At 56.3% G+C, this 20764-nt stretch overlaps 1 long non-coding RNA gene across 1 annotated transcript; it reads left to right on the top strand.

Annotated features, from left to right (window-relative positions):
• Window positions 1–9650: 9650 nt before the first annotated feature.
• LOC150056673 (uncharacterized) lies at window positions 9651–20550 on the top strand. Its single transcript, XR_016536968.1, has 3 exons — window positions 9651–9720; window positions 10128–10233; window positions 19931–20550. It is a non-coding gene; the product is annotated as an uncharacterized LOC150056673 (long non-coding RNA).
• Window positions 20551–20764: the final 214 nt, after the last annotated feature.

Consider the following 20764-nt stretch of genomic DNA (forward strand, 5'->3'; position numbering starts at 1 on the left):
GCGCCGGGCTCGGGGGAGGCCCGGAGGGGGCGATCGCGGGGCCGCCGCGGGTGGGGGGTCACCGACCGCCCGGGGGGAGCGGGCGCGCGGGGAGCGCCGGAGAGCCGAGCCGCAGGGCCCAGCGCGGGCTGTCCGCTGCCTGCCCGGGGCGGTGCGCTCGGAGCGGAGGCGCACGCGGGGCCGGCGGCGCGCGGGGCCCAGCAGCCATACGCCGGGCCCGGGCTGCCATTAAATGAGTGCGCCGCGGCCAATGGGAGCCGGCGGCGGCGGTGATTTGCATGGCGCGCTGGCGAGTGACGTGGGGAGGGAGTAGATGCCGTGGGCGCGGGCGGCGGGAGGGAGGGCGGGAAGGGGGGAGCGAGGGCGGGAAGGAGGGGGACGGAGGCCCAGGAGGGAGACGGAGGTGGGGGGGGGCACAGCCGCGCCGCTTCCTGGGCGCGCGCGCCGCTGCGCCGGGGCCGCCCTCCCCGAGCGCGCCCCCCGCGCCTCTCCCCGCCCGCGCGCGGCTCTCCGGAGTTGGAGGAAGCGGAGGGGAGGTTGGCGTCGCTCTGGGGCGGGGAAGAGGGGCGGGGAGGGGGAGCCGCCGTCCCGGGCCGGGTTTAAACGGAACCCAGCTCCTCCTCCGTCCCCCGCCAGCCGGCCGCGCGCCCTCCGGGAAGGAAAAGTTGGCGGCGGAGGCCCGCGCCTGGCCTTCCCGGACACCCGCGTGCAGCGGCGGAAGCGAGCGCGCCCCAGCCCGCGGGCTCGCCACGGAGCCCCCAGCAGCTCCGTGTCACTCGGCCCACGCGCCCGCACCGCCGCCTTCGCCGCGGCCGGGATGGACGTCGCGGCGGGGCCGGGCCGAGCCGGGCGGCGGGGCGGGCGGGCGCGTTCGTGGCACCAGGGTCGCGGCTTTCTCGACTCGCCGCCGTGGACCCGGCGTGTCCACGAGGGGGGTAAGCGCCAGGGCCTCCCCCCGGCTGACTGCCTTGTTTGTTGGTTGGTTTGTTTTAGATCTCTCCAGAATCTGCTCACTCCAACATCGGAAAAAGTTTGTGGAAATCGCCCAAGAGCGGCCCGCGCTCTCCGGGAGGCCGAGGCGTCCGCGCCGCCCGCCGGAGAACGGGCCCGCGGGCCCGGCCACCTCGGCTCCGGAGGGTCCGGGCGTCCACCCGCGGTTCCAGGGACGCACCGGGCGTCTCCTCCGAGACGACTGGGAAGTCTCCGGGTAGCGAACCGCAGAGCCCAGGGCCGCCCTGCGTCCGCCGGGAGCTGGCCAGCGGATTCCTGCCTCTGTCCCGACAGCCGGTGCCCAGGAGACGGATGGTGGGGAGGTAGGCCAAGCCCGATGCCACCAGACCCGTCTCAAGGGACACTAGTACGCAGGAGGCGCTGAAGTACGTGGGGTATGAACACATGCCATTTGTTTTCTATTGGGAAGACCTGGGGTTGCGAGTTTTCCTTCCCTGTCATGTGTTCCCCCCCTCCCTCCCTGTGGTGATTGCCATGGGACATTGTTATTTACTGTTATTGTTGTTATTGTTATTATTACTGTAGAACCGTTACACAGCGTTCAGTGGAAACGCAGCAGACGGCTCTCTGCAGACTAAACTGCCTTCATTTCAGGTCATTCAGCATTTAATAGTAAACTCATCAAATATGTAGTTATATTAGAAAGGAAACATCATCTCATATTTATTTATTTTTTGCTAAATATCCAGGTTATGAATTCATTTTCAGCTGCCTCCTTATTTCAGTAGCCAAGTTTGTTAAATCTTTTGATTTGTTTCCTGTACTACCTACAAATAAAAGTTACATTGTAAATGAACAAAAAGGGAAAGGGAATATTGTTTAAGAATGCTATAGATCCTTTTTTCCTTTGATAATTTAGGAGGCAGTGGTGTGCAGTGAGATCTAGCGTGTTAGGGAAGTCAGCAAGGCTGAAATAAAAGAAATGGTTTACAAATTATAAACTATATTATCCACTTAGCAATTGAACGATTTCTTTCCTCTGCTTTTCAATTTAGATTTTAAACTAAATAGCCGAAGACCCCCCTGAACATGCTTTGTATAAATCAGGCCTGGCACATTATTTTCCATATCAATGGAGCAATTTATTTTATAAACACCCTGCACTCCAGTGTGCTTTGCAGGAATGCTTTATGCTTTGGGGAGCTTGGATAGCTGACTTTGAAATGGTCTCATTTCCTTCTACCAGAGCCGTGGAAATTGTTTCCAAATATGACTTTACTCTTGTTTTCCAGAGCATCTAAGTAGGAGGTAATGGTTCCACCATTGCCTGAGATGGTACTGGAGCCTAGCACTCAGGGTGCTCTCTGGGAGCCCCCCCAAGCCTGGGTGAGGACTGCCCGGTGGGCGCCCACTCCCAGAAGTGTTAAACCGGAGCTGCAGGTGTGACTTGTTGCCATGTGACAGATGACTGACATCGGCAGCCAGCTGGTGCCAAGGAGGCAGAGGCCTGGGCACAGTGTGCCAGATTCCCCAGTGTCTTCTGTGCTGGCATGAGGATTGAGAAGCATTACATTAATTCCTGCCAGGGGCGGCTTTTGGAAGCTTCCATTTCTTGTGCCTTCTCTATTCGCTCTTTTTGGGGGGGGGGGGAGAGAAGGAGGGAAGAGAGCAGTCCAAACCCAAAACCAGTCTGGTGAATACCTGTGTCCTCTGTCTGCCTTCCCTTCCTGTCAGGTTGCCAGAGACAGAGCTCTTTCCTATCCAGTGCCTCCCCCAGGCAGATTTTAGAGGCCCTGGAGACTGATTATTTCAATGTGATGGTGGAGAAAGTCTAGAACCCAGGGTGAGAGATTCATTTCACTGCCGACTAGCCAAATTTTGTCTCTTGGCAAATGGAGAAGATCAACTTAGAAATGTGGTTAAAGACGTTTGTGTTGTTACTTAACCTGTGGTCATAGTCCCGGAAGAAAATTTAGACTCTGGCTGTCAGTACAGGAGATTATGCGCGTATGTATGTGGATGCCCGCTCGTGTAGAATCCTCCAGCATGTATTTGAATATGCATACGGCGCATTGAAGCACTTAAATTAGTGCCTTTGACTTTCAAATAAATTGAGCCCCGGACTTTAAAGTCACAAACCCAACCTGAATGGCACCTGCAGCTTTCATCACGAGCCTTCACCCATCTTTGAGCTCACAAACAACCTAGGCAGCTAAAAGGTCCATGTGGACGGAATCTCCTGACCCTTGCAGTCTCCAGAAATTGCGCTTCTGCCTCCAGAGCTGTGTTTTGCTGAGTTTCAAGCCAGGGCTGCTGAAGACAAGCTGGGAGGCCCTGGGGACAGGAAACTAGAAGCTCCCAGTGGTCCACTCCCGGCGGGGACGCGCCCTGTCCGCTTCCTGGGGGAGCCCAGACCACACTCTGCCCTCACCATGCAGAAGCTCCAGGGGCCCGAGCCTGGGCCCCTCTCCACACCCACGGGGGAGACCACCGCTGGAAGCAGGACTTGAGAGGGGAGCCTGTAGTTTTTCTGTGGTAGAGGAGGAGGTGAAGCCTGAGGGGCGTCGGGGGGGGGACAGAGTGGGCCGGGGCCTCGGGCGTCACCTGGGCCGGTCTTGGGTGCGGACTGGCGGGAGGCGTTTGGGGAAGGGCGGCTGGGCTGGCTGGGCGGGCCCGGGCCCCTGACGGAGGTTCACCAGGGCGCAGCGCCCGATGGGGTGGGAGGATAGGGGGAGGAGAGGTCGGGGGACCAGGGCGGAAGATGGTGGGGGGCGCAGAGCCCAGGGCGACGGAGGGGCAGGGCCTGGCCAACCCCTCGGCCCTCGGCCCCTCCATCCAGGCCGCGATCGCCGTCTGCTGGCCGCCGCCGCCCGCGGAGCCCTCGCGGAGGCGCCGCCGTGCCGTGGTGGCGCCCTTGCCCAGCGCCAGGGCTGCCCGCCGCGGCGGTGCCAGCGACCCCGCGCTCACGTGCGCGCCCTTGGCCGGGTCGCCCGGGCATCCTCGGCCGGTCTTCGGTGCCGAGCCGGGTTCGTCCTCCTCCCGCCTGTCCCCCTGTCCGTCCGTAAACAGAGCCCCGGGGAGGCCGGGCGATAAAAAAAAAACAAACAAACAAAACTTGGGTACTGCGGAAGGGCGCTCGCGAGGCTGGAGTGCGGGGACCGCGGGGCACGGCGGGCCGTGGGGAGCGGAGGAGAGCTTCCTCCACCACGCGGAGCTTCCCGCGGCGCACGGGCCTCGGCGAACGGGCGCCGGGCCGTCCCCAGCTGCTGCGCCCCGGAGCGCGGCCGCTCTCCGCGAGGGCAGCCACGCGGCGCCCGCGGGGAGAGCGGGGCCGTCCCACGGGCTGGGCGCCCGTCCGCGGGCTGGGCGCTCCTTCCCGGAGGGAGAGCCGAGAGGCCGGGGCGCGGGGCGCGGGGCGCGGCTGTGCCGCGCGGAGGCGCCGCCTGGCTCTCGGGGCGGAAGCGCTCGGCGCATCTCCGGGAGCCTGGAGTAGGGGCTCGCCCTGTGAGCAGTGCTCACACATATAATTCAAATTTCACAGCTGACCTGCTCTGAAAACCTCAATCAGCTTCTAATTGAAGGGAAAACAAAATATTGCTTCCATGCAGCAGAGCTAACGATTTAATCATTATATCAGACATTATAGCTTTTAATTAGGCTAATGCTGATACTGTATGGAAAGAGATAATTCAACACAGTTCTTGATGAATTCTGTAATTGGGTTAACGGCGGAGCAGTCGGGGAGAGACGTCAATATTCAAGCTGCGTCTGTAGCCACCAGGTTTATGAATGAAAGAGAAGACAAGAGGAGGAAAGACAAGGGAGGGAGGGCTGGAACCCTGAGGGGCATCCATCCTCTCCCCTGGGAGCTGGAGACCAGAGCAACGGGCTCCATGCCCGTGGGTGCCACCACACCCGGCCTCCAGCCTAGCACCAGCGCCTCAGCCGGCCCTCTGCCGGGCCCTTATCCCTTAGGAAACTTTGGGAGAAGAATCTGCCAGCCTACGGGGCAGGTATGCCTGAGCACAAGGCTTAGGAGGGTGTGTGCAACTGGCCCAAATCCATCCCTCAGAGGGCTGGAGAGCAAGACACCACCAACACCCTGCTGTGCCAGCCAGGTGCCCCCGGGAGAGCTCGCTGCACTGGATGGGCACACTGGATGCCCCGTGGCACCACAGGCTGTGGCACTCTCCAAGCCGTGCCAGTTACTCGGGGTGTCTGCAAGGAAGGGCTGCTTTGGGGGGGCTGCCCCCGTGCCCAGCATCCATGACCCTGGCTTGGCAGAGGGGTGGTCCGGGACTGTGGAAAAGTTAGAAATGACAGCTGGCCCTTCCTCCACCACTGGCTTTGGTTACTGCAAAGGAATGGGCAAGGAAAAGTCCGTCCAGACTCAGACTGGACTGAAGGAACCAACTGTGGCAGAGTGACCTCTGTCACCTCCCTGCCCCTGCCTACTGGGGACCTAGCCAAATGCCCGGCCAGACCCCCTTTGCTCTCCAAGCATGCAACCTTGGAGCCTGCTCCTTTCTGCCTGCCTGCGTGCGTGCCTGCGATAAGGTGCTGCAGCTCCGGCAGACTCAGTCAGCGGTCGGTGGTCAGTGGCCCGGCAGCATCAACATTGTGATTCCTAGGACCCACCAAAGTTGTGCCCAAGCTGGTGAGTCTGAAACTGGCCATGCCAGAGGAGAGGGCTCCCGAGCCTCAGATTATGGCAGAAAACACAGGTGTCTCTACAATTTGGTTGCAGCCTTTAGAAAAGCCACAGAAATAAGCAGCGCCTTCCGAGGTTTTAACACAAATGGTTTCAGGGTATGATTTCTATGTATTAAAATATGTCTGTGGACCTTCTTAAAATTTCCTCTACTCTTTGCTTTAATTACATCAGCACAATATTCTCTTTTAAGACAAATATACTACTGTATATATTGTGATTCATGCCTTATTCTGTCAGTAATTACTGCAAAATTAAATGGGTCACTGCTAAAGTTTCATTTACACAAACCCCCGTAATTAGCAGTTTGCATACACCTTTTTATATTGTGCAGAAGTTGTAATTTTGCGGTGCACGCTGTCTCTTTGCAGAGAGAGAGTGCTGGAGACTGCCGGTGAGGGAGCGGAGACTGCTCGGTGTCCTCCGAGACAGGAAGGGTGAGCCCAGAGCGCACTCTTCCAAACAGGGGCACCCTCCGGGCTAATCCGGTGAAAATGTGCAGAATGTAAACATAGGAAAATAGAAAATGTCTAAGGTACAACCCCCAAAGCAAATCTCTAGAACCAGAATTCTCAGGAGCTGCTGGTTGGACATTCTAGATGCGGTAATAATGTCCATTCTGGAAAGATCAGAAAGTTTCAGGCCCATGCCGTGACCCATTATGCCTAAACGAGTTGGTAACCAGGGATGTGTGAGAGAAAAGGGCCACCCTTGTGAGTAAACCTGGCTTTGCTCACATTTTCTGTCATTAGCCTCCAAACAGAAACCGTGCCACTCACAAGAGGAGACAAATGGTGGGGATTTCTATATGAAAAGGAAAGAGGTGAAGGCAGATTCTTCAGGCTGTCCCTGTCATTGCAGCACAGGCGTCAGTATAAACGCTGCCGGGCTCACACCAGTGGAGCCCATCCTTTCCAATCTCACCTCTCATCAGAGCAGAGCACAGAAAGCACATCTTGCCCTTTAATACATTTCTCCACAAGATTAAAACATCACTTTGACACAATTTCAAGCCCTTTCAGGCATGCAGGTTGCTTACTTCAGAAAGTAACAAACAAGAAAGGAGAGTCTGCTTCATTGCCTGGCCTGGGAGGTGGGCTTTACTGGGAAACTAATGAGGGGGGGGCCCTGGTCCCATCTGAATGCAGGTTGTCTTCCTGGAGGGGACACAAGCCAACTGTTCTGCTAGTGGGAGTTGGGCTTCCCTGGGGCTGTGGACTCCTGCGTTTAGGAGTGTGTTGGGGGCACGGTCCCTGGTCCAGGCACCCCTCAGGACACTAAGCCTTTCAGATAGTGGAACCATAAAGGTGAGGCAGAGGTTGGTTTTGTGGGTCAATGAGAGGAAGGCCCTGTTTCAGATACCCTTGGAATGTGATCTCTTAACTCAGGGGCAAACACTTGACCATCAAGTGTGCTTTCTACAAAACTGGTGAAAGGGAGCTCTGTGCCTGCCCACAGAACGCCCCTCCACCCAGTGCCCGGCACAGCTGGCGCTGGGTGGCTCCAGGAGGTGCAGGGTCCCCAGGGACAAAGGACCCCAGCAGGAGATCGCAGGGGTTATTTAGGTGTGGCGTACAGCTCTGCGTCCTTTGTATTTTGCTGTCTAAAATTGTGTTTGGCGCTGGGAATGCGGAGTTGCGTTTGTTCCTGGAGGACTCGCTGGCCACAGCAGCTCCCCAGGCGGCTCGCGCGCCGCAGGTAGGCCCAGACTCCCCTCACCGGTGCAGACCCGAGCGGGCGGACCCGCGGCGGGGGGAGGCGAGGTCCGGCTGGCTCAGCGGACCCGGCCGTCTCGGGAGAAGCCCACGCCGCCCGCCCTCTCAGGATCGCTCTGCCTCCCACGCCCCGGGCGTTCGCCTGCGCTTCACCTCTGTGGGCATCCGAGGTTCTCAGCGGTGTCCCGGCCTGCATCGGCCCACCCAGAGGAGACGTGTGGTCTGGGGCAGGAACCAACATTCTCTCCTGGTGCCCCTGGCATTGGCCCCGGTGGGCGCTCGTGTGTGTGTGTGTGTGTGTGTGTGTGTGTGTGTGTGTGTGGGAGGGGGGCAGCCAGGCGCTTCCCTCGGCGTCCAGTGAGGAGATCTGGGGTGAGGGGACAGGACCTGATGGGGCTCCCCTCTCCGCCCCGGCAGGAGGGCCATACCCCGGTCGGGGCGCACGGGACACAGCCCTGCGGCTTGGGCTCTGGCCGGCTCTGCGCCGAGTGGAGCTCGCTTCTAGCCCAGCTCCACTCCGCCCGGCTTTCTGCCAAGGAGCGCCCAGAGAGCCGGTCCCACGGCAGAGCCGTGATCCACGCCACGAGGCGGTCTCCTAGTGGGTTTCTGGGCTGGAGGCGGCGGGTGCCTCCCAGCACCTGCCCGGGCGGCCTGGCCCCGACTCCAGGCCTCGGTGAAAACCCGCGTCAGTTCTGGAACTTTCTGACCTTCCTTTTCCAACGACCGCTCAAGTCCCGCCCAGGGCGCACGGAGGCCCCGGGCCTCGCCGGGGCGCCGGGCCACAGGCTCGCTCCACGCCGCGGGCGGCCGACGGTAGATTTCGCCGGAGGAGGGCGGCCGGCCTGCCAGGCGCGCTGGGCGCACAGGGCCCCACGCCGGCGCCCTGCCCCTGCCCTGCCCGGCGTCAGCGCAGACCGGGCCGGGAAGCGCCTGGGCTCGCGGACCTTTCCCCGGTAGCAGAATTCACCGAGTGAAGCCTGTGGGTTGTCAAAGTTAAACTGATTCTTTGCCCCAAACACCTCTCTCTGCACGGCACACGCTTGGCCCTGTTCATTCTTAAAGGCCACCAGTCGGCGGGTGTAGCCCTGGGCGTTGGCAGGCGCGTGTGGCACCGCTGGCCGCGGCGGGGCGGGACGGGGTGGACCGGCGGCGGCCGTCAGACGGGTCCCTTTCCCGGGTCCACCAGCCCGACCCCTTCTCCCTCGCCCGAGGGCGGCCTCCTGGGGTCGCCGGGCGGGTGGGGGTTCGCTGGAGAAGAACGTGACCAGCGGAGCTCCGAGTCCCCCCAGCCGCCCCCCTCTCCAGGACGCGAAGCCGCGTCCCCCACCTTCGCCAAGTCTCGGCCCCTCCCCTCTCCTCCCCGCTCCTCCCGGCCCCGCCGAAGCCCCTCGCGGGTTCGAGACACTTACAGTTAGCTCCTCCTCCGGCTGCCGCGGGCTCCGGGCCCAGCTCGCCCGGCGCCCGCCCGGGGCCGGCCCCTCCGCCGGCGCCCGCGGACCCGGCCGGCCCGGCTCCCCGCCCCGCGGCGGCGCCCGCGCCACGCGCACGCACACTCACACGCGCGCCCCGCTCGCACACTCGCTCGCACGTTCGCGCTCGTCGCGGGGCGCACACACTCGCAGTCGCACACACTGCAGGCGAGCGAGACGAGAAAATGGAATTTATTATTGCTAGAAGAGAGTGTGAAGACAATTTCCAGTGATTGTTTCTCTCTGGAAAAGGAGATCTCGCCACATAATGAAACGCTTTTGTGTGGCGCCGAACAATACCAAACAAGGATTCCGATAAATGGCCGCGTTTTTGTTCCCCCTCGACAGTGAATGGAAGGAGCGGTTGGTTCGCGAGCAGCTGGGACGCCGTTTTGAGCGGGGAGGTGGAGCCGCGCCGCGCCCCGCGCGCCCCTCCGCTCCCCATTCGCTCGCGCGCCGCCCCGCCCGCCCGCTCCGGCCCGGCCCGGCCGCGGAGGACCGGCCCCCACCTCGGCCGTGGCCTCGGGTCCCCCCTCCCCGTCCGCCCCACGGCTGGGGAGCCCCCCCGCCCCCCGGAACGGCGCGCGCTAGGGCGGAGGGCTTCCGCCTCCAGCGCGCTCCCCGCCGCCCGCCGTCCCGACTCAGCCCGGCCGCCTCCGAGGGCGTCGTCCGCGCCTCCCCCGCGCCCGCTCCCTCCGCGGCGCCCGGCCGGCCCGGGCCCCGTGGTCCCGCGCGGGGACTCACTCCTCGGCCGCCCCCGGAAGCTCGAGCTCGCGTTTGCCTTCTGGTTTCTCTGCGGTGGCTCCTCCATTCGTCCCCACCCCGAACGGACGTCAGAGTCTGCGGACGAGTGGGTGGACGCCGAGCTCTCCAGGTAAAAAGCAGCCTGGCTCGGGCGGCCGGGGCTCGAGCCGGCGGCTCCTTCGGGCCAGAACGCCGCCCGCGGCGCCCAGGCAACCCCGGAGGGTGGGGGACCCACCCGGGCCTCCTTCCCGAGCCCGCGCCGCGGCGCTTCTCCCCGGAGCGCCCGGCCGGAGCCCCGCGCCGCGGACGGCCTCTCCCTCCGCCAACACCGCGCCGAGGCGTCCGCGCGTGGACCTTCCCCACGCAGACCGTGGCTTGGTTTTTTTAAGGGAGGACCCCAAGTTCTGTCCTGAGGACTTATGAGCCCCGACCCTCCGAACCACACACACACACACACACACACACACACACACACACACACACACACCGTGCCCTCGGGCGGCGGCGGTTCTCAGGTCCTCGCCTTTCTGCCTCTAGGCTAGAGACTAAAAGCGCACAGGACGTTTCCGTCACGGACTGAATGGAGAGGAACACGACTTCATGTGCAACTTATTTGTGAGCCGGAGGAAGCAGTCGAGAGCAGGTGGAGGGGTCTGGAGATGGAGGGGTCTGGAGGTGGAGAGGTCTGACCTTCCTCACCGCTGCTTCCCCAAAAGGAAGCAAAGGTTTTGTCAAAGGAGAAATAAATCAGGGCTCCTGTCCACTCTCGAGCAACCCATAACCTCGGAGTTTAAGGTAATTTAGCTCCGTCCATCCAAGAGTCAAAGAAGAGGGAGGAGGAGGAGGAGGAAGAGGAGGAGAAGAAGGAGGAAGAAGAGGAGGAGGGGGGGAGAGGGAGGAGGAGGAGGAGGAGGGGGAGGAAGGCAGCCCGCTTTCTGACAGCTTTTAAAACACGGGTTTGTGCGGGAATCCATGCGATGGCGGGAAGGGAGGAGAGGAGACGTTGGAGCTGGCTGGGTGCCAGTCGGTCCCTGAAAGCGGGTTCTTTTTGTATGGAAAATGGAAACATTTTGGAATCCAGATTTAAAACTTTATATTTTACATGTTAAATCAGTGAAAGATTGGGTACAACAGAGCATAAAGCTCCCGGACCTGCGCATATCTGAATGGTTTTTGTGAGCGAGCAGCTGCCAGTCAGCTGGCTTTGACAAGCTGCCACGGTTTTGTCACTTAATGGTGGGTGTTAGGCTAAGTGCAAAACACTCTGGCAAACAGATGTCAACCCCGCTTCGGTGGGGCTGTGGAACGGTGGCGCGGGCGCCGTGGCGCCGTGGGCCCCGGGCGCGGCTCCGGGAACGGCGGCCTGGCCTCGGGCCTGCGACCCCGGGCTTCCGAGGAGCCGCCAGGCCCCAGGCTGAGCGCCAAACCTCGGCCCCGGTTCCCGCCCCGGGCGCGCCCCGCTGCGCTCTGAAGGACTTGCAGTCGGAGCCGGGGCCGGCGCCCCAGCGGCCATCGCCGGCTGTCCGGCTGTCCGCGGCCCCGCGCCGAGCCCCGCTCCGGCGGCGAGGCAGAGGGGGTCCCCACGGCGGGGCCGCGGCCCCCCAGCCCGCGCGCAAGGCGGCGGGGCGCTCCGCGGCGGGAAGCTGCGGCTCTGTGCCGCCCGCCGGCTCTGCAGGCCGGGGACCTGGACTGGAGGCTGGTAGGCTAACACCTAGAACACACCGGGGGCGGCAGAAAAGGGGCTTCTTCTGTAAGATTCTGAGGTCTCTCCGCTGAGGAAAGTGACTTGTGGCGCGCGGTGCCCAGGCAGGCGAGAGATTTCCAAGAGAGTCTGCCCAGCGTCCCGCAAACCCCGCAAACCATCCTCACTGCCTGTCCGGTCTTACAGTGAGCCATCCTCACTGTCTCTTACAGTGAACCATCCTCACTCACTGCCCTTCTCGTCCTACAGTGAACCATCCTCACTCACTGCCCGTCTCGTCCTACAGTGAACCATCCTCACTGTCTTTCCTGTGTGTTCCTGGGCACACTGCTCAATGTCTCCTCAAGTACATAGAACACATATTCCGCTGGGTAGGGGCAGTGACAGCAGCTGGGATTTTTATCCTGGTCCAGTGGTAGAATCCACACGTTCTAAGCGTACCCAGATGGAATGGCATTTCCCCTGGCCGTTCACACATTGGAGAACACGCATCTCAGGCGCATCCCCTCAGCAAGGGAAGTGCCACCTGTCACAGGATGCCACTGACCCAGACCCACCCACAGACTGACTCACAGATCCACCCACAGACCCACAGACCAACTCACAGACCAACTCACAGACCCTCCCACAGACCCACAGACCCACCTACAGACTGACTCACAGACCCACAGACCGATCCACAGATCCACCCTCAGACCAACTCACAGACTGACCCACAGACCCACCCACAGACCCAGTGCTGCGAGCTGGCACAGTGCAGAGGAGTGAGGGAGAGGAGAGGAGTGGAGAGGAGCAGGTGGGTACAGGCCAACTCAGCGGGGGGTCAGGACTGAGGACTCTGTGGCCATACTGCAGTCACAGGGGCCCCAGCTGAGCTGCACATGTAGGCTGAGCCATTCTGGGGCCATGCCCCAGGGACCGACACTAGAAGGTGGATGGGGAAACCTCAGACAGACCCTCTCCTTTCACTTCCACTGCCTTCCCCTTCTCCTCTCTTTTCCTCTCCTCTCCCCTTCTATGTCTTCCCCTCCTCTCTTCTCCTCTCCTCTTTTCCCCTGCCCTCTCCTCCTCTTATCTGCCCTTCCCTTTTCTTCCCTCCCCTCCCCCTCCCTCCCTTCCCCCTCCTCTCTTCTCTTTTCTCCCTGCAACATCAGTCAGAGCAATAGTGACTCATTCAGTAGTACTTACTTTCCTACCATCAATCAGCTGCTTCTTTAGCTTCTCCATCCTGAGAAATGGATTCACACTAGTGGACTACTCTTTCAAAAATTTCTTAAATTTAGTTCTTCCTATCTCTTCACTAAAGAAACTAATTTTACTCCCAATATAAATCTACAAAGTTTTTTCAAAAATTTAAGTGGAACCAGCTAGTGAATGCTAAAATCATGACTTTTGCTAGCCTCTTGATTTTCTGTCTTCATGTGAGCTGCAAACAGTTTCTTTTTCTTCCTCTGCCAACACTCAGCCCACACAGAACACTAGATGCAACCAGAAATGGCTGTAAAGATCATAGAATAGGAACGTCACAATAGTCTCTGCCTCTGTGTGGAGTGTGGCCAGTACTTTAGCTCGAGTACAGAAGCACACAAAGCCCCAGTGCTGTCCCCAGGAAGACTTGGACTCCTGTCTTCAGGGGCAGAGAGGTCAGGTGATCCACACTCAGGGCGTGTGTGTGTGTGTGTGTGTGTGTGTGTGTGTGTGTGTGTGTGTATAATATACTATTATATTGTTTTATAATATAAAATGATAGCAATAGACAAAGGACTTGTTATCAATAATGAATCCTTAATTCAAACAGGTTTCATTTGCAAAGTTAAGATGAGCCTGTGAAGTTCCCAACATTTGTTGACGGTGCCCAGTTTGCAGGGAGTGGGGCCTCCGCTCTTGGCCAGGCCTCCCACCCTGTAGACAGTCTTGAGAGGTCACAGTTCCGGGGTGACCCCACCACCTGGAGCGGCCGGTCCCTTGTTGGTGTTGGGCGGTTTGTCAGGACTTGGTCTGCAATCACAGGGGTCCTGCTTAGACTGTGGGGTGCAGGTTGAGCAGTTCTGGGGAGTTGGGGCAGAGACTGGAAGGCGTGGATGAGTTGATTGGCTTCTGGAATCTGCAGAAGTCAAGATTCTCTCCCCTAATCTTAGAGCCAGATACCAATCCCGACACTGCTGCAACAGCCAACTGCCACACAGGTAGTTGGTGTGGAGAGTTGTAGGACCAGCCAGCACCCCGCTTCTGTGGGGGACCCTGCCGTCTTGCTGTACTTGTGAGGCTGCCTTCATGCCCTGGCTGGATGCATCTGCTAAAAGTCCCCACCCCTTCCTCTGCCCTGATGCCTCTGTGCTTTTTTTGCCTGAGTCCAGTCTGAGATGAACTCTTCTTTCTCGGAACTTTTAATACCTGTGGTCAGTCAGTGTGAACTGTATAGTTCTGTTGCATGCTGTCACAGAATTCAGATGGTTGGGTTTTATTGTGTGTGTCCTATCTAAATGTCCTTGCTCCTGATAAATCTTATTTCTAGACTTGATGCACACATGATTGGAGTTCACAGTCCTTGCTCCGTGGATGACAGGAGCTGAAGTTCTTGCTGTTTATCTGCCTGAGGAAGAGTCTTGCTGTCAGTGTCTGGGTGGGGGTCGGGGTGGGATGGGGGGATGCTACTGATTTCAGACCTGGTGCCTTGGGATAAAATGGGAGTCTGGAGCAGGCGCAGTCTTTCCTCTCAGACCGCTAGAGATGCGTGAATGAATCTAGCGGAGACCACTGCATATGCCTGTGTTCTCATCGGTCTTTAAGTGTGGTGAGAACGATGACTCCTTGGGAGAAAGCTAATTTTTCTCCTGGCTCTGCAGCTCCATGATGCTACAGCCTTGGAATAATTCAGCCTAAATTTCAGTGAATTCTTGTCTGTGGAACTCAGCATCAATGGATGTCTGGGTAGAACACTGGACGGGTGATTATATCTTGTCAGGACTACAACTTTCCAAACTCAAAACCAAAGCAGCCTCGTTTAGAGTTTGTGCAGCCCTTTCCCAGGTCAAATGCCTCGGGACTGTAGAGCTGAGTGATGAAATGCTATGTGCAGGTTTCAGGGCTGTTTCTCAGTATGTGAAGTGGGCAGAGGAATGCGGGAGCCCCCAGAGAGGAATACAGAACCTCCAGAGCTGGTTGCTGGGGCACTGCCCACTCCTCCCCTCCCCGCCCCGGCAGGCTACTAACAGAAGGGAGCCCACGCGGCCCTGCAGACAAAGACGCCCTGCCACTGGAGTGCACGGCTCAGGCTCAGTACTGGGTTTTAGGAACGGCACGAATGATTTCATAAAGGAAGAAAAAGTGTAGTTTATACCAAAATGGAATAAACCCCCTTTTGAGTAACAACAATCTGCATAAATGCTTTAAGAAAGCCTATAATTATGATAAAAATGTTGCTCAAAGTTAAAATTATGAAGCAATCAAGATTTATAAACAGTCTCTCATCGACTTTTAATCATTCTTTCTTCTTTATATACAAACTGTACACAATATATGGTTGTGATACATCATACTATACACTTCATTTTCAGTAATTTAGCAGAGCAAAATATATGTGAGGTGACATCGGGAAACTAGGTTATATATGCATGTGGTGCTGGGTTTGCAACACGCAGACACATAGGCACACACATGTACACACGTGTGTACACGCGTGCATACAGGCATACTCTGTGCATATGCACACACACATGCCCGCACGCTGAAACAGCTATGCATGCTTTGTGGTGCCTTTTGCTGTATCAGAGTATCTTTAAAAGTCTAATTAGCATAGTTCCCTTTTAATCGTTTTGTGGGTATGAATATTAATTACCTTTTTGCTGAAAAGAAAATATTTTCTTTGTCATTAATTGAGACCCAAATTGACCAGAATAATCAATATTTATCTATACTGAGCAAAACTTTGCTCAGTGTGGGTGGCGGAAAGAAAATGATTTGGTGGCCCCCTGCGTTATGACTTCTCAATACCACGTTTGACATTTTCTACTCAATAATTTAAAAATGGTCCAGCTCCAAACTAAAGACAATCTCTCCCTCTCCCTCTTCCTCTCCCTCCCTCCCTCCCTCCCTCCCTCCCTCTCTCTCCCCCTCCCTCCCCCCCCCACACACACTTTTTTTTTTTTTTGTAATGGCTAGGGCTCTAACCTAGGCACTGATACATTGGGCAAGAGCTCCAGAGTCCCAGGGCTGTCTGGAAATGCTCCCACTCACGGTGTAAAAGAACGCCTGTCACCAGGGCTTCCTTGGTGACATTCTTACCACTTGGGCTCTTCTGCCTCTCCAATGCTGACCTTCTGGAGCAGGAGCCCAGCTGGCTCCCTTAGCTGGTCCCAGCCACACAAAACCCAGGCCTGCCAAAAAGCCAAGGACTACCTGAGCCTCAAAGACGGAAGGACTTGGCTGGGCTTTCATCATCCGCCTGATTGAAGTGGGGGGGGGGGGCAGGGATTAACTATGGAACTCCAGTGAGCCAGCAAATACTCAAGGACAGGGCAGGGGCCCTTCAAAGGTGTGTGTCCCCGGGGAAGACTCATCTCTGGTAGGTGAACTGCCACTGAGATTGTTGGCTCCCCCTTTGCAGGCCCTTTGTGCAGCTCTCCCAGGGGCTCTCCAGTTCCATCTTTCCTGGGTCCTGGCCTACATTTCCAGCCACATGCTGGGCTTCTGCCTCAGACTTCCACCATGGATCCCCCCACTCTCACCTAGGATGGGAGCCCCTCCTTCCACCTGCTCCTGCAGCCAAGGGCCCCCTCATCTCTCCTGTCCTGTCGGGCTTGTGTGCCTCTCGAGCCACTCCTGAACAGGTTTTCTGTCCAGCCTCACCCAGTGAGGAGTCGGGGCTCTCTGTTCCGGTCACAGCACTCTACTTTTAACATGTCACATCGATTATAATTTGGTCTACAGATTTGCTGCCTTGGCATTTGGGTGGCTTCGTATTCGTTCATGGGCTGAAGCTGAATTCATGAGGATGGGGACACTGGCGCTCCAGCGCCCAGCCTGTGGGAAACACTCACCAGGTGTTTGTTGTCCAGGTGAACGTGAGTGATGGTGGCAGCCCTGTGCTAGAGGAGCGGGCGTGGCCGTCCAGCCGTGACCAAGATCATGCCTCACGGCTCACGGTGGCAGGAGCTGCCTGTGCAGGGAGCAGGAGCAGGCCTGGTGAGCACGGCACAGGGGAGAAGTGCAGGGCTGAGTGGTGGAGAGGGAGTGCCACGTACTCCCCCAGTCTGTGGCTGCAGGCCAGGCTGCTCACGCCCAGGTACCACTAACCAAGGCTTCTCCCACAGACGCTGGTGGGGGTTGAGAGTGAGCAGGAGCACTAGAGGATGAGCAGCGGGACACTGTCAGACCCCAGCTCCCATCTGGAGACACCAACAAGCCTGTGGCGGGCTCCACTAGGGTGGGCAGGCCTCACTGGCTCCAGAGGAGACAGTGGCAGACCTGTGGACGCTGGGCCCAGTGCCCGCACAGAAGCCACCACCAGCTGTGCAGACACTGGGCCCACAGACGGGCAGCTGCCGGCCAGGGCAGAGGCCTGCACAAGACACCAAGTTCACCATGACCCTCTGCAGCCAGCCGGAGGAAAGGATGCGGCCTGCAGAGCCACCAAGGCCAGCGTCAAGCTGGAAAACAACAGCAAACACCAAACGTGCCGGGGAACGGGAAAATGAGGTCTGTCGTCATAAGAAAGGACCATGGAGGACGCCAGGCACGGGACTCCCTGAATCCACACCTCGCAAAGGTGCCAGGACATAGTATCTAACATTTGCAAAGAACTGAAGGGAACTGTTGGCCTACATGGAAACGGAAGGACAAGGAAGCCGATGGGGGTGGCAGTCGCCAAGGCCCTGCTTGGCCTTAGCACCCGAGGGGTCCGGGGGTCTAATTTAGCGCTGGGCGTGTCACCCACAAGCATAAGTCCCTGAGTTTAATTCTCAGTGCCACTAAGAGGCAACTAGTTGGTGAAGATGCCAACAAAAAACCATCTCATCAGAACAGCAAGAAACATGAAAGGAAATTTACACAGCACCAGGGACCTGTGAAAAACGGGAAGTGGCCTGGCATCCATGACCCAGTCATACCCAGAGTGCCCTGTAAAGAGCAGCGCTGGCCTCTCCCAAGACGAGGAAGCACATTTTCAGGCTGGTAGGGCCGACAGGATTCTCGCCAGCAGACGCAGGATGGAGGACATATTTACAGTAGACAAGAAGTTTTAGCCACCCTATTCCAGTTCTGCAGGCAGATGCTCTGGGTCCAAGCGGTGCCTCGGGCCTCAGTGCCCAAACGGCTCCTGGTGAAATGAGAAACCAGCACCCATTCCAAGGAGTTGATTGTGTGCTCATTGTGTAGTTATTGTGAATGAGATAGCTTTCTCTTTTTTTTTGAAAGATTTTACTAACACTGATTTTTACATCATTTTCAAACGTCATGTTTAACAAACAAGTATTCAAGAAGGGAATCTCTCTATGAGATTGCTTTTCTCGATTGAGTTTTGATCAAGCATATTATTAGTGTATATCAAATGCTACAGATTTTTAATGTTAATTCTTTTTTAGTTGTTGTTGCTCAGGGCCTGGATGTTGTTTCTGAACGCTTGCTCAAGGCTAGCACTCTACCATTTTGAGCCACAGCTCCACTTCTTGTTTTCTGGTGGTTAACTGGAGATAAGAGTCTCACAGACTTTCCTCCAAGTTGGCTATCCCGCTATCCTTGGATCTCAGCCTCCTGAGTAGCTAGGATTACAGGTGTGAGCCACCAGTGCCTGGGTGAATGCTAAGTTTTGTATCTTTTGATTTTAGAGAAGGTATTAGTTCTAGTGTGTGTGTGTTTCAAGTTTTCCTCAGACAGGAGTACTTAGTCTCTCTCACTTCCAACTTAGATGCTTTCCTTATCTATTCTTTTTTTCTTTTGCAAACTTTCTTCTGTCAAATTTAATTCTCTTTTATGGTGTTGTTTTTGATTTGATTAAGTTGTTTCACAGCCTTGTTTTTAATATGAAGGTTCTTGTGTTTGATATTATCTGTGGTTGAGGCTCTTAGCGAAGGCTTTTGTTTTGCTTTTTTTTTTTTTTTTTGGCCAGTCCTGGGCTTGAGCTCAGGGCCTGAGCACTGTCCTTGGACTTTCTCAAGGCTAGAGCTCTATCACTTGAGCCTCAGCACCACTTTCGGCTTTTTTCTATGGATGTGGTACCAAGGAATTGAACCTGGCTCTCTGTGCATGCTAGGCAAGCACTCTACCACTAGGCCAAACTCCTGGCCCTGCTTTGCCTTTTTTTTTTTTTTTAAATTGACTTCTTCAGCATCCAGACTTTAGGGTTAATTCCCTTTTGTGATCTGTCTTTGATACATTTTCTGGTCAGGAATTAGTCTTCTAATTTTGATCTGCATTCTCTTGTGTCATGAGCTTCCTTAAAATTATTATTTTGAGTTATATTTCAGGGACGTAGGAGAACGTCTCCTTTTCTAGTCTGTTGCTAGAGTGCCTTTGTAGACCTCACGTCAGCCTGCTTCTCAGGGGACTCATTCCCCATATTGGTACCTGCGCCGCTGGCAGAGCAGTTGGCCCTCGGGGTACAGTGAAGAATCGTCTCCTGGGGACATGTCCTAGAGTGGATGGCCCCAGCTCTGCTCCCAGGGTAGGGCGCCGGCGAGGCTCTCAGTAAATGATATGCACGGGTCACTCTATCAAGATCTGTGGAGGCTGTGGTGTCTCAGGCCCAGCTACTTCTGTGAAGCTGGAGTTGCACGGACTTTTCAGTCTGGGCGGGCCTGGAACTGTGATTCTCTCAGTGTCAGTCTTGAATAGTTAGGCTTAGACACAAGCCACTGCCAAGCTGCACACATGCTCCTTGATTTAGTATTATTTTGAGGTATATTTCACATATCCACCCTGCCTGAACACTCCCTCGCACACCCACACACACCCATGTGCACACACACGCATGTGCAGGGAGCTCTCTCCACCTCGTCTGAGGGGACATACCAACAGAACTTCCCCTAGGCCACACTCCACACTCTTCTCCCAGAGGCCCCGGGGTCACTTGACAAAACTAAAGTTCTTCATATCAATACACAAAGCAGAAAAAAAATGCGTTTTCCATAACAGTTTGATGAGTTTTTTTTATAATAAGTGATATATTTCAAGGCCTGTGCTTGCCGGGGCCAACCGGCAGCAAACCAGGGTTCGCAGATTGGGGTTCCTGAAATCGGGGGCAAGGACTAGCAAGAAATAGAAGAGAGACAGACACACCGGGTCCGGGGGGATGTCCGCAGTCCAGGTAAAGACTGCCGAGACTGCCGCGTTTATTTTCCACTCCCCCTTCTTCCCTCCTCCAGACCCAGGGACCCTCCAGGTGTTACATTCATATGGTAATTCTCAGGTCATTTACATAGAATAGGGCCAGAAAGCAATAAGACAATAAAGCCATCGTCTGATGCAAGTCAAGGTACAGTTTGATTCCACTCTGGCTCCCAACATGTGCTCAACTAAGTCTTATTGAGGTCATATAGACAAATCTACTCAAATTTAAACAATAACTGGAATAGGACTGAATGTTCTTTTTTTATTGGTACAATCACTGTACTTTTCTAATCTCCTCTCTATGCTATTCAAGGATCACCATTCTGAACTTCGCATCTTGAAAATGAAACTGCACGACGAGCACCAAGCTGACGGCCGGGAGAGACTGGTGCCGGGGACAGTCCAGCCACACTGGCCCGGGAGCCTGGGGACAGCTGCTTGCCAATAGGTCGCCACCTTTGCCTGGCAGACTGGTGTCTGCTGGGTGGTTTTGGAGCTAAGCAATGCTGCCCTGCCTTGTGGCAGGCTCACACAATGAATCCCCACATGGAAATAGACGTGAGAGTTCTTTATGTTTTTTCTTAAGGCAGTACTGGGGTTTGAACTCAGAGTCTGGCACTTGATAGGCAGGTGCTCTACCACTTGAGCCATGGTCCAGCCTAAGAACATTTAATCATTGTTTTTGGTATTTTTTGATGCAAACTTAGCACTTGACCCAAAATGATTGTTTTATGATTTAAAGTGATGATAAAAATGCCCTCAGATGCTCCTCCAAGCCCACTATCTATGGGAATTCATGAGCTGCTTTGGGGTCTAACTACATGAACTCTCAGTTTTAGCAGGTAAATATTTGAACATTTAATGTCCTGTTACATATGATTATCTCATACTACCTTACCCTGGCTCAAATGTGAGCTTGTTTCCCTGATTAAAAAAAAACAAAAAAACAAAAAAACGAGGGCCGGGAGTTTGGCCTAGTGGTTAAAGTGCTTGCCTACCATGCATGAAGACCCGGGTTCCATTCCTCGGTACCACATACATAGAAAAAAGCTGGAAGTGGTGCTGAGGCTCAGGTGGTAGAGCTCCAGCCTTGAGAAAACCCAAGTGCTCAGGCCCTGAGCTCAAGCCCAGGACTGGCAAAAAATAA

The sequence above is a fragment of the Megascapheus bottae genome, chromosome 11, assembly GCF_031878675.1.
Source record: "Megascapheus bottae isolate mThoBot1 chromosome 11, mThoBot2.hap1, whole genome shotgun sequence".
Lineage (NCBI taxonomy): Eukaryota > Metazoa > Chordata > Mammalia > Rodentia > Geomyidae > Megascapheus > Megascapheus bottae.